Raw genomic sequence first — 13,545 nt, forward strand, 5'->3', positions numbered from 1 at the left:
GTTGAACAGTGGATGTCAGGTGCAATGGGGAAGGAGGAGTTATTTTTTTAATGGGCACAGTTTTAGTTTGGGATGATAAGAAAGTTCTGGAGATGGATGGTGGTGAAGGCTGCACAACAATGTGAACGTACTTAACACCACTGAATTATACACTTAAAGTAATTAAAATGGTAAATTTTATATTATGTACACATTTTTTAATTTTCTTAATGTTTATTTTTGAGAAAGAGAGAGACAGAGCGTGAGCGGGGGGAGGGGCAAAGAAAGAGGGAAACACCGAATCCGAAGCAGCCTCCAGGCCTGAGCTGTCAGCACAGAGCCCAACACAGGGCTCAAACTCACCAGCCATGAGATCATGACCTGAGCTGAAGTCTGATGCTTAACCAACTGAGCCAACCAGGCGCTCCTATATTATGTATATTTTAACGTACTTTTTAAAAAAATCGGATAGACAGCAAAGGGTGAGTTGGGTAAGACAGGAGGACAGTGACTCTCTACTTAGATGTGGCAATATCCACGAGAGGGGAAAAGACATCCAATGTAAAACTGAATTGTTTTTCTATCTTTAGTCCTATAATCCTTGGGTCACTTAAACAAAATCATTTTTTTAAGCTTTTTTTAATAGCAACAACATGTATACTTACTAATTGTATTATTTATTGTTACAAATTAGTTAAACCATTTAACAGGGAAATAGGGGAGCCCGTGTGGCTCAGTAGGTTTTGCGCCTAACTCTTGATTTCCATCCAGGTTATGATCTCACCGTTCATAGGTCGGAGCCCCACGCTGGGCTCTGAGCTGACAGCAAGGAGCCTTCTTGGGATACTCTCTCCCTCTCTGTTCCTCCCCTGTTAGCATATGCTCGTGTGCTCTCTCAAAATAAATAAACTTAAAAGAAAAATCAGAGAAGTAAATATTTTAACATCCTAATCCTCTGCATACAGTATACTGTATTTTACTTAGACAACAGAGACCCAAAAGAGTGCCCTGGCTGTTAAAATGTTTCTACTTAGGAAAGTAGGGTCTATAGAAGAAAAACAAAGTGATCGGAACAAGGAACTTTAAAATTAGTTTCCTAAACAGTAAAGCTTTGTTATATCAAAATTAGTTAAGGGGCACCAGGGTGGCTCAGTTGGTTAAGCATCAGACTTCAGCTGAGGTCATGATCTCACGGTTCGTGGGTTTGAGCCCCATGTTGGATTCTGTGCTAACAGCTCAGGGCCTACAGCCTGCTTCAGATTTTGTGTCTCCCTCTTTCTCTATCCCTCCCCCACTTTCTCTCTCTCTCTCTCTCTCTCTCAAAAAATAAATATTAAAAAAAATTTTTTTAAACACTAGTTAAGGGGCGCCTGGGTGGCGCAGTCGGTTAAGCGTCCGACTTCAGCCAGGTCACGATCTCGCGGTCCGTGAGTTCGAGCCCCGCGTCAGGCTCTGGGCTGACGGCTCAGAGCCTGGAGCCTGTTTCCGATTCTGTGTCTCCCTCTCTCTCTGCCCCTCCCCCGTTCATGCTCTGTCTCTCTCTCTGTCCCAAAAATAAATAAACGTTGAAAAAAAAAAAAAAAACAACAAAACACTAGTTAAGAGTTTGGTGTTCATAATGGAAAAAAAAAAAAAAACCCCAAAAACTAAGATATACAAGGTTCAAAGTGAAAACAATGAAAGAGATGAACTACAATTCTTTAAGAAGGGTTTTAATATTTCACTCCTGAGAAAATAAAAACACCCTGGGGTGCCTGGGTTGCTCAGCTGGTTGAGCGTCTGACTCTAGCTTTCAGCTTAGGTCATGACCCCAAAGTCATGGGATCCAGCCCTGTGTTGGGCTGCACACTGAGCATAGAGCCTGCTTGGGATTCTCTCTCTCCCTCTGCCCCAATCCCCTGTTCAAGATCCCTCTCTCTCTAAAATAAAAAAATTAAAATATATATACAAAATTTTTAAAAACCCTGTTACACACTTTGTACTCAAACGCTTTTCCCAACCTCTTCTCCTCTTTTCCACTCTCTCTGCTCTGCCCTATCCTCCCCTTCCCTCCTCACCCTCCCCACCCCCTTTTTTTCTGGTAGGGGAAGGCTGAAACAGGGAAGGGATAATAGGAATAAACCAGAAATAGGAATAGGAAAAAAAGGAAAAATACTCCAGTTTATTTTTTTTCCTCACATTGACTACAGTACTAAATACACCATCATTATCCAATGCAAATAATTCACATTTCTGAGGGCAAGGAAAAACTAAATTTCTTGGAGTTACGACCTAATGTAAAGCAGAAGAAAGGAAACCATCTGCAGGCTTTCCGTCTGCAAAGTAAATGTGCATTGTACACCAAATTCTTCAAACAACCTTGACTGTAATGTAATACAAGGCTGCAGTTTAATATGGTGAAATGAACCTTGGCGGAGCACTAACCCTTTAAACAGCTTTCTAGCCTAAGAAGTGAAATCAGTCAAAGAACTTGAAACTCAAGTGCCTCATTCACTAAGTATAGAAAACAGCAAGGTTTTCGTGAGAAAGCACATGATACCCAGAGGCAGCTGTGCTGGGATACAGCATCTGGTAACAGGCACAAGTTATTTTTAAAGAGATAACTTCACGATAACGTACATGAGACTGCAGCAGTTCTATGGGAAGAAGACAATGAGAATTTGGCCAGAAGCTAATTTCTCTGTGTGAACTCAAAATAAGCTTATAAAACAGCTCATCATTCCCAGTGTCCTTTTGATCCAAAGACACGTGTGCAGGTCTCTGAATTGCACTAGTTCAACAAGGGTCACGGCCACCCTGTGCCAGTATCAGTAATGGTTTTCCCCTGTCATAAAACATCTGATCACTCTTACAACCAGAACATGATATCAATACCGGTACAATCCTGTGCTCCTCCTTGTGCACGTTTTTCTAAAACACTTCCCTCGTTAGTTCTCCTTAATCGTGCTCTGAAAAGAGGAGGGCAAAAAGAAAAAAAGAAAATGATCCTAGAATATGCACGCAAAGCAGATTTTCACCCCAAAACTTAGACTTAATCTTCTGAAAGCAAATGTCCTTCGTAAGCTCACTCTTCTGTGGTTGCCACTTTTCCTAAACCGCAGGCCTTCCTGACTTGCAGCAGGGGCCAGGACAGATTACAGTTCTGTGGTAGGTTCTGTCAGATGAGCTGTGACAAGGCCTCAAAATAGATCCTGGGCACCAGCCAGAGAAACTGCCACTCACAAGTTCCAACTCGATCATCATACATTAGCCCCTCTGTACATTTTTTTTTCCTCCAGTCTCTATCATCTTCAAAGGACAGAGGTTCTCAACCTCCTTCCTCTTGTTCATGAGTGAACGGTGCAGTATAGAAATTAAAATCGTAAACCCTTGATTTGCTCTCAAACACTCTGCAGAATAAAAACTGAATTTGTACCTACCCCCTGCCTTGGGAAATTAATCCATCAACAGCACTATGGTTTGCAAAAGGATTTTTGAATCTCAAACTCTACCAAGGTTTAATTACGAAAAGACTAGGATGTGGACGGTGAAGGAAGACAGAAGGTGGGCTATTTATTTCCCATGACTAATATAGTAGCAGACTTCGTTAGCGCAAGAAGTTAAGCTATATACAATATTTTTAATTGACACCAGTCATAAAATCCTAAAACAACCCACTACAAAAGGTATTCATTTAACTCTTGCCAAATATAACATCGGTCTTCAAGCTACAGTATTTTTAGCCTTACCACTACAAATAAAATTAACCACCTGTCACTCTAAAATGTTTAAGACCGCCTTATACAATACATTTTAGTATTTTTTAAAATAGAGAAGATAAAGAATCCAAAGTAATTAAGAGTTCCTTTCTCCTTCCACAAGGTTGAGAAAGTTAACTTCTATTATAAAATAAAGTCCAATATAAGATGGAAATAAATTTATACATTTTCACAACTTAAGCCCCAACTTTGCAATCACTCTTCCAGAAATATATTCAATATACATACTTATGGACTAGTGCAAAGACTTAAATACTAGTTGTTCACTATAGCAGCATTCGTAGAAAGCTAAAACAACCTAAATGTCTGTTAACAAGGAATGGTAAAATAAATCATGGAAAATGAATAAATTATGGTTCATCTACACTACCCAGGGCATTCAGTCTTTTTTAAAAATCAGGTGGGGGCTCCTGGTTGGCTCAGTCAGTTGAGCATCAACTTTGGCTCAGGTTACGAACTCATGGTTTGTGAATTCAAGCCTTGTGATGAGCTCTGTGCTGACAGCTCAGAGCCTGGAGCCTGCTTAGGATTCTGGGTCTCCCTCTCTCTCTCTGCCCCTCCCCCACTCACATTCTGTGCGTGTGCGTGTGTGTGTGTCTCAAAAATAAACATTAAAAATAAATAAATACATAATCAGGTGTACATATGTGCAAATACAGAAAAGTCTCTAAGATATATCAAGGGTAACAACGAAAGAAGATAACTCTCCTAAACAAAGCCAATTACATATGTAATAAAAAATTTGGAGGAGGACATACAGGAAACCACTCACAGTGGTTGCTTGGATTAAGGGGTGGGAGAGTAGAAAAGGGAAAAGGCTAGAAGTATGTTGTGGAAAGAAGGCTTCTTTTGCACCATATAACATTTGAACTGTCGCATCAATTTTTTAAACTCCCACAAACATCTACTGCACCCATGAAGTGGGCATTCTCCTTCCGGGTACGCATGCCACGTCTTCCCCCTTCTCAACCACTTGTATCTACTGCTCTCCTGACCCAAACAAAAGCACACAAAAGCAAAGCTCAGAGTTCCCCCAAGAAACAGAATCCTCTCTCCAGCCCCCACCAGATAAAAAAATAGAACCAATGAAAAAGTAACACTTATGCCAAACCCAGTTTTTAGCCAATGTTTGATTCCTTTTAAATCTAGCCTAATTTACTGTAGGGCAGAAAGTTTTAAAAGTCAAAGTGCAATGTGCAACACAAAAAAATCATTTCCAAAGGTGTCTATCTTAAAAGGAAAAATGGAGAAAAAGGGCAAATTTTGCTCAATACCTTCCTTCTGAAATTTTAAAAGTTAAGTTTTGAATGACGGTCATAAAGTCTATTGTTTGCAAACTGGATAAGGTAGTACGTTTTCCTGGTTAAAGGTCCATCTCTCCATTCAGAGTCTCCAGAAAGCAATCAACTACCCACAAGGAAAAGGCTACGAAATGGCCTCTGTTTTGTAGGTGCAATAGATAGTGCTCCTCTGGTGAAGACGGAAGAATGTATTTTCTCTTAAATGATCCTCATCAACATTCCCAGCATGCTGCAGGGAGAATTTCTTTTTCTATACATCATCAACTCTGTCCCTTTTCACACTAGGAGCAGGATAAACAATTCACAAAGAGCTTTGCAAGAAACAGCTCTCATTTCTAGTAAAGATCTGTTTTTGGTTTTGTTCTGAGAGAGAAAGAATCTATTTGCCAAATATACCCTCATATCACTTTTTTCCTTCATTATGGAGATGCTTAAATCATAACAAAAGAAGCCTTCTGTTTTTTAATTATTATTATTTTTATTATTATTTAAATCAAAGTTAGTTAACATATGGTGTAATAATGATTTCAGGAATAGAATTTAGTGATTCATCACTTACGTATAACACCCAATGCTCATCCCAACAGGTGCCCTCCTTAATGCCCCTTGCCCATTTAGCCCATCACCCCCACCCAAAACCCATCCAGCAACCCTCAGTTTGTTCTCTGTATTTAAGAGTCTCTTATGGTTTGTCTCCTTCTCTGTTTTTATCTTATTTTTGAGAAAGAAGGCTTCTCTTGTATATCCACCTATCAAGACTGTTAGTTACGGTGGTTTCCACAAGGGATTTTCCAAAAGGGAATCTGCTCACTGGGAACTGAAACTCCTAATTAAGTTACTATTAGCTGGACAAAAATCAAAAGCAACATTAGGCAACACTCTGTATATAAGAATGGATAAGAAAATGAGATGCCAAAATTTAGTCAAAGAATTAAAGGAATCTGGTAAGCAAGACCAACTTACCATTACTTTGTAAGTAATAACTAAGGTTCTCTATAAATGAAAATCAAGGTAAAATAAGCTGAATTCCAAAAAGAAAAGGAAAACAAGGTTAAGAGTATCAAGTATTCTGTGATTCAAAGTTATTTTGCTTAACATTTTTAAAGCCAAAAATGATCAAATTACACTTGAGCAATAAAAAGTTATTTCTAGTTTACAATGAATTCATTCCAATAATAAATCACAACCTCAATACACTTTCTTCTGTAACAGAACTTACGTAAGAACTCGGTATAGTCTCATTCCACATTTTTGAGGATTTGCAAAATAGGTGAGGCCTTTCACTCAAAAGACTACTTTGTAACTATGGATTCTTTCAGTAAACTTTTTTATATCTTTTCACTGACATTTATTTTGTTTCTAGACATCTTTAATTATCTTCTCACATCTGGCCAAAAAAACAAAAAAAAGGAGTGGGGGTAAAATTACCACAATATACTCAGGAACTAACAAACTATTCTGAAGCCAAACATTCTGCAAAAGTTCAATTAGGATTTCCTTATCACACTTCATAACAATAAATACCTACCAACAAACCTAACAAAGCATAATACAACACTTCATACAAAATGACTGAAAGCTTCTAATTAAACAGGCAGTAACAAACTTCTAGCTTTCCTCTCTATTCCAATCCTAAGATCCATATCAATGATTCACAGCGTGACCTAACTTTCTAAATGAATCACTTTCTGAAATTCTTACTCCAACGTGAATCTAACACCAGGTCATCATCTCTACATTTGTTAAACAGAGGATAAACAGAAGTTAAGCAGGGTTCATTCGTCAAGACGCCCAAACCACAGCAAACCTCAAGTCTTTGCCAACTAACTTTTATCTGCAATTGCACCCTTATATACAGATTCATCCCCAAATAAAATAGTTATCCTGGAAAAAAAATGTTATTTTAAACATTATGAACTCGCCCACCCGTACCCCGTTCACCGTCCCTCTGGTTCCATTTACTGCATCCACGTTCTCTTCCCATTGTGAGAACATAAAATAATGGCTACTATCCTTACATCTTCTCTTTTAGCCAATTAAACTACTCTGCAGTTTTTCTGTTTACGGCAGAAATGCTGAGTCATTAAATGGAAACTCAAAGAAAACGAGCTGCAAACAGTTAAAGTTTAGGATACAGTATTTCCCTAGCCGTTTCTCGGCAGCCTGATATTTGTATCTCCCACGGCGGAAAAGTAGAGCAAACACTTGAACTTTTTTCCCCTCTAAGAGAGGCAAAGAGGTGCGTTTCCATAGGTCCGCCAGCTTCCTGCTGGGTATCCACAGGCAAGAGAAGCAGGCCTGACTGGAGCTGTATAACTTAACGATCTGGGTGTGAATAACGCCACATATTAGTCAAGCATTAACCCTGACACTCCTAGCAAGCGCCTGTTATGCCCGCGCTTCAGTTCGGGTCAAGGAGGAAGAAAAAAAAAAATCCCATAAAAATGCTACGCCCTCCACCGGCCTGACACCGTTCGCTGGGGTGTCGCGCTGGGGAGGATATGAAGGAGCCCCGAACACCGGAGGCAAAAGGGACAGCGGCCCGATGTAATTTCTTCCACAATGGGAGAGACCCTTGCCCCCCGGCGCAGACGGAGGGTGCGCGGTAGAAATCAGGCGCGCTGCCGGCGAACGCGGTAGGCGGGGGGCGACCCCGACCCGGAGCCGGCAGGGAAGCCCGGCCCCCAGCAGGGGTCAGCGGCGGCGCGGGTCGCACGGGCTGCAGGCCGAACAGGGGCCTCCGGGGCCGACGGGAGAAGCGGTCCTTACCTGTCCCTGGGCGCGGACTGTGACTGCGGCGCCGCCCGGGAAGGGCTGGGGCGCGCGGGTCGGCCGCCGGCACCCGGACAGGCGAAGAGCGAGGAGCGGAGGGCGAGGGGCGCGGACGGCGGACTGGCTCCCAGGCTCCCGCAGGCTTGCCCGGCCGGACGCAGCGGCTCCCGGCGCCCGCAGCGGGTCGCTCAGTCACGCCGGCGGCCCCGCGGCGCGGTGGCTGACACGGAGACAGCGGGAACCGGCCCCCGAGAGGAGCCGCAGCCCCAGCGGCAGCCGAAGGAGGCGAAGGAGGGGCGGGGCCACAGGGTCGGTGACCCGCTCACCCGGAAGCAGTTGCGGCGGCGGCGGCGCGCGCTGCGGGACAGGCGGGTTCGCGGCCTGGCGAAAGACGGCCGGCTCTCCCGCGGCCGGCTGCGCGGGGTGCTGGGAGCAGCAGCCCCCGCCGCGACCGCTGCGAGCTGCTGGCGCCGCGCCGGAGGGAGGGCGGCAGGGTGCGACCGCCGGTGGGCGGAGGCCCGGGCGGCCTAGAGGTGGCTTCTCGGGGCCCGCGGAGGACCGGGGACCGGGAAGGTGAACTGAGGCGGTCGCCCGCTCGAGGCTGCACCTGCCCTGATCGCCCCTAAACTGTCCGGCCTAGTGGGCTTGGGTAAGTGGGCCGGGCGGCGGCTCCGACCGCAGGGAACGAGCGTGCGAGAGCGAGCGGGTGTAGCGGCAACGCTGAAAGCCCTATTTCCAAAATGAAAACCCGTGATTTTGAAATGATTTCCGGAGAAGGCGGCGGCGGTGGTTTGGGGGGGGGGGAGGGGCGGAGATGGCGGGATATGGAGGCAGTTAAATATCTGCCAGACCCGGACCTGTCGTTCATTCCAGAAGTGTCTCTTGAGTCTCTTGAGACTCAGCAGGTTCAAGGCGCTGGAGGCAGACCCAGGGCCTTGCTCTTTAGGAAGCTTACCTTCTAGTGGAGTAGAGAGGTTTAAGCAGACAGACAAGGTAAAGACGGATTGTGGCAAGGCTATGCCATGCAGGGGATACAGAAGAATGATGCGAGGGTTGAGTGGGCGAGACCCCCTTTTTCGGGATAGGATGGCTAGAGAACCTCTGGAGGGAAGTGATAGTTGAGCTGCTTCCTGAGACAAAGGCATGAAATGACAACTTAGACACAGTTTTACAGCCGGGGACTGTAGGTTCCAGAACTTCTGCGTAAGGCCGCGGATTATGTTAAAAACCTGTCTCCAAAGCCTGCTTCTTTTTTTTTTTTTTTTTTAATTTTCCTTTTAATGTTTATTTTTTGAGAGAGAAAGAGAGACAGCGCGAGCGGGGGAAGGGCATAGAGAGAGAGGGAGACCCAGAATCCCAGGCAGGCTCCAGGCTCTGAGCTGCCAGCACAGAGCCCGACTGTGGGCTCGAACTCACAAACCCTGGGATCATGAACTGAGCCAAAGTGGGACGCTTCACCGACGGAGCCACACAGGCGCCCCCTCTAAAGCCTTCTAAGGGCTGTCTCTGTCCTGTCCACTCCTTCAGTTTCGAAGGGCTTGCTCCCCCTTGGGAGTTGTTGGGGTCTGGGACTGTGGCTTCTCAGCGGAGGTTCAAGGCAGGAATTAGGGAGCTTTGGTGTGTAGACAGACATCAACAGATGCTTGAAGGCAAACAGCCCCGAAAGACAAATTCTTTAACCTTTTGCCGTTTCTTTTCCCACGTCACTTTTTCTGAAACCCATGAGTAAACATTAAAACTATGATTTTTACCTGGGAGCTTAATCCTCCCAAAAGATGGAGCTCTGTTACGATCTGCATAAGAGAATTAATGACCTATTTTGCTAAATCAGTTAAAGACAAAATTAAAAGCGGACTTGCGAAGAGAGGACCTTTTCAGGTTATAACGCATTACCTGAATAATACCAAAAAACCCAATAATGTTTATTCAATATTAGTTTATATAACTGCGTAATTAATGGAACGATTGTTTGGATAATAATAGTGGGGTTAGAATCTCGAGCCCTCTTTGCTTACTCCTCGGCCATTTGTTTTGGTTCATACCAAACTAACAGAAGGAAATACTTTGTTGTGTCTTCTGGGAAAACTGGGAGCGAGCTCACACTTCTTGCCGCCTACTGTTTGCACAGCATTGTGCTAGGCATTTAAATACATTATCCCTTTCAGGACTGGGACCAACCTTGAGATATGAGGATTATTATACCCATTGTCGTAACGAAGACGTAGTCGCTGGAAGGGTCAGAAATTAAAGTCTAACTGATGAACTCTAATTAACTCTAGCCCTAATTCCCCTTTTGCACCATGTGCTATACTCTAATATTTACGAAGGAAATAAAAGTCAAGGGTCCAGCCAAGCAGATTTGTATGTTGCTTTTAGAATTTTGTTACAAAAATAAGCTTTAAGGTCGAGTGATACGAGGCAATGTTGGAGCGAGCTTCTCTGCGTTTTTACTTCTGCCTCTAAAGGATATTTGCCATCTATTTGACACCAAAAAACAACCCTACTTGTTTTAGGAGTTCAGAATGCCATGTGTCTTTTGGTTGGTTGGTGGTTTTATGTGAGAGGAAGAGAGCGCCAGCAGGGGAAGGGCAGAGGGAGAGGGGGAGAGAATCCTTAAGCAGGCTCCAAGCTCAGTGTTGGAGCTTGAGCTCCAAGCTCAAGACCTTGGGACCATGACCTGGCGGAAATGAGAAGAGTCAGGCGCCCAACCTGCCGAGCCACCCAGGCACCCTCGCCCTGTGTCTTTTTTTTTTTTTTTTTTTTTCAACTTTTGGGACAGAGAGAGACAGAGCATGAACGGGGGAGGGGCAGAGAGAGAGGGAGACACAGAATCGGAAACAGGCTCCAGGCTCTGAACCATCAGCCCAGAGCCCGACGCGGGGCTCGAACTCGCGGACCGCGAGATCGTGACCTGGCTGAAGTCGGACGCTTAACCGACTGCGCCACCCAGGCGCCCCTCGCCCTGTGTCTTTTAAATGCTCCCAATAATGTGATAAATGATGACACTAACATCATGTCATTGCCAGGGGCTCCTGCCCAACTGTGTCAGTCTGCGTTCTTTCACAAGCAGCCTTTCCTTGCACACAAAGTGACTTCTTTCTGCCAAAAATATGTTCCCAGATTTTTATGGAATATTCTGACATGTGAATGCCCCCAGGTCTGTGAGGGCTGGCTGCTCTAGAGACGTTTAACGGATGAAGGAAAGTCTTGCAAGTGTTTATATGGTTTTGAGGAATGAGGTAGTAGGATTTGTACATTTCTGTTTCGTTCCTATCAGATCCTTCACGTTTTTCTTTGATGATGTCAAGAAATAAAACTTTTCCTTTCTCAAGAGCAGTCGTTTTTTGTGGTTTTCACAAAATTCAGTTGTGTTTTGCACACATAGTACTACGTGTTGCTCTCTGCACATTTCCAGAAAACATCATTAGTTCAGACATTAAACATAGGATGCGACTTTTCAGAGCCTAATGTTTTTATTAATGAGATGTGTCTGTCTTTTTCATTTTGGTTAACTCCTTATAAACCTATGGGAATCTGGCAAAGCAAGTCTTTGACTATGTATGTTTAAGTTCTCGTTCTAAAAATCCCTTCTTATCTACATTTACTGTTTTTCCTGCTGTCTTCTTTTTTTATTTTATTTATGTGTTTATTTCACTTTTTATTTGGAAATAATTACAGACTCGCAAAAGGGTACAAAAATAACGCAGCGAGGTTACCCTCCACCCAGGTTCACCCTCTGGCAGCATCTTGCGCACCCATAATACATTATTAAAACTAGAAAATTCACATCTTGCTATCTTCTTTAGGTTTTTAGTTTCTTTTTAAGTTTCATTGTGTCGAAAATTACCACTTTGTAACAATTCATTTGTACTGTATTTGATTTGGCTCTTCTCCCTTTCCCAGATTAACAAATGACAAAGTCCGTAAGCTTGCCACAGTGCTCCTCTGGAATTACAAGCTTACTACGACAATTCTGTGTTTCAGCACGCTTAAAAGGAAGTCATTTGTAAGATTTTTGGTTTTTTCTGCTTACACTGCTCCATGTCATTCTGCCCTAATAAACCTGTAAATTTATACAACCTGTGTATGTGGGTGTTTTAATATATCCTTTGACCACTGAAATGTTTTCAAAGAGGTTGCTATTAAAGTAAAAAGAAAAATAATGCAAAGCTTTTTCATTTGACTGAGGGGAAAACTTTCTAGTGCTTTCTTTCCTTCTTTCTTTCTTTCTTTCTTTCTTTCTTTCTTTCTTTCTTTTTTTCTTTATTTCTTTCTGTCTGTCTTTCTGTCTTTCTGTCTTTCGAGAGGGAGAGAGAGCGTGTGCGCACCAGCAGGGGAGGAGCAGAGACATGGGGAGAGAATCCCAAGCAGGCTGTGCACTGATGACGTAGGACTTGATCTCAGGAACCACGAGATCATGATCTGAGCTGAAATCAGGTGCCCCTGACTGGGGAAAAAAAAAGTTTCTAAACATCTGACTATCCAAGTGAGAATACGAGGCATGGTCTGTTGGTTCAGAAGCCAGATCTCACTTCTGGCTCATTCTGGCTCTAAATGAATTCTAGCCAGCTCACCCTTTACTCCACCAGAGAGTAAACAAAGGAAAGAAAAGAGGTGTAACTTACTTTCTTCAGTCTTAGCGTTGAGAAGAAGTTGATGAGAAGAGAGAATTTGGGATTTGGGGTAGGTATCAATTATGTATGAATGCCTCATCACAAATAATCAAGTGATAGCCCTTATGCGTTATATATTTATTGTAAATAAGTAGTCAAACGCTCTTCCTTCTATGGCTTGTTTAGCAAATGTATTCGTCTACCGTGTACCAGTTGCCCAGTTAGACGCTGGTAACAGAGACACAACAGGATCTATTTTTTTAAGGAGTATTAAGCTCTTACTATGTGCCAGAGACCTCATAGATGCTAGGGATCCAAAGGGAAGTAAAAAGAAAGCTGTGTTTTCTTCTCTCGTGAAACTTCCTGTCTGGTGAGGGAGACAAATTAGCACACAAAAGTAACTTTATAATCCCAATAGGTATTACTAAGGGTAGAGAAGTGGTGCCTGAGGGCATTAAAGTGGAATTCTACCAAATCGGGGGTGTCAGAAATGGCTTCTAGCAAGAGAATCTTTGAGCTAAGATTTAAAACTGCCTCATAGGGGCGCCTGGGTGGCCCAGTCGGTTAAGCGTCCGACTTCAGCCAGGTCACGATCTTGCGGTCCGTGAGTTCGAGCCCCGCGTCGGGCTCTGGGCTGATGGCTCGGAGCCTGGAGCCTGTTTCCGACTCTGTGTCTCCCTCTCTCTCTGCCCCTCCCCCGTTCATGCTCTGTCTCTCTCTGTCCCAAAAATAAATAAACGTTGAAAAAAAAATTTTTTTTTTAAAAAATAAAAAAAAATAAAACTGCCTCATAGTGAACTTGATGCAGAAGCACAGGAGGAGCAAGGAAAAACAGAGTCCCAGAGACTGAAAAGAAACGAGGGAGCTAATGTGAGAGGGATCTAGAGAATTAAGCAAAGACCCACCATGCAGGGTCATACAGGTTTGGTAAGGATTCTTATCTTTGCTTCTGAAGTGATACAAACCAATTTAAGAGTTTTTAGTAGGAGTGGCATCAGATTGGTGTTTCCAAAAGCTCACTCTGGCTTCAATGTGAAGAATTCACTCTTTAAGTATGTCCTGAGTACCCACTAGAAGCCAGGTTATAGTCTGCACACTGAGCGTGCAGCAGTGAACAAAACA

The 13,545-nt window shown here is 43.6% G+C and overlaps 1 protein-coding gene and 1 long non-coding RNA gene across 7 annotated transcripts in view; one reads left to right on the plus strand and one right to left on the minus strand.

Moving 5' to 3' along the window:
• LRRFIP2 (LRR binding FLII interacting protein 2) overlaps nt 1–8,057 on the minus strand; it is a 106,030-nt gene extending 97,973 nt beyond the window's left edge. The window contains exon 1 of one of the 6 annotated variants that reach the window (XM_047099953.1): nt 7,808–8,057. The gene's annotated coding sequence lies outside the window, so the exon portion shown is untranslated. Of the gene's footprint in view, nt 1–6,970; nt 7,126–7,807 lie in introns of those variants that run through there. The other 5 variants (XM_047099946.1, XM_047099949.1, XM_047099951.1 and 2 more) reach the window with 5 other exon arrangements.
• A 151-nt stretch (nt 8,058–8,208) lies between these two features.
• LOC124526788 (uncharacterized) lies at nt 8,209–11,889 on the plus strand. Its single transcript, XR_006965738.1, has 2 exons — nt 8,209–8,459; nt 11,714–11,889. It is a non-coding gene; the product is annotated as an uncharacterized LOC124526788 (long non-coding RNA).
• Nucleotides 11,890–13,545: the final 1,656 nt, after the last annotated feature.

This window comes from Lynx rufus, unplaced genomic scaffold, assembly GCF_022079265.1.
Source record: "Lynx rufus isolate CCGP_SWC_20201006 ecotype Redwood Valley unplaced genomic scaffold, mLynRuf1.p SCAF_5, whole genome shotgun sequence".
NCBI classification, from domain to species: Eukaryota; Metazoa; Chordata; class Mammalia; order Carnivora; family Felidae; genus Lynx; species Lynx rufus.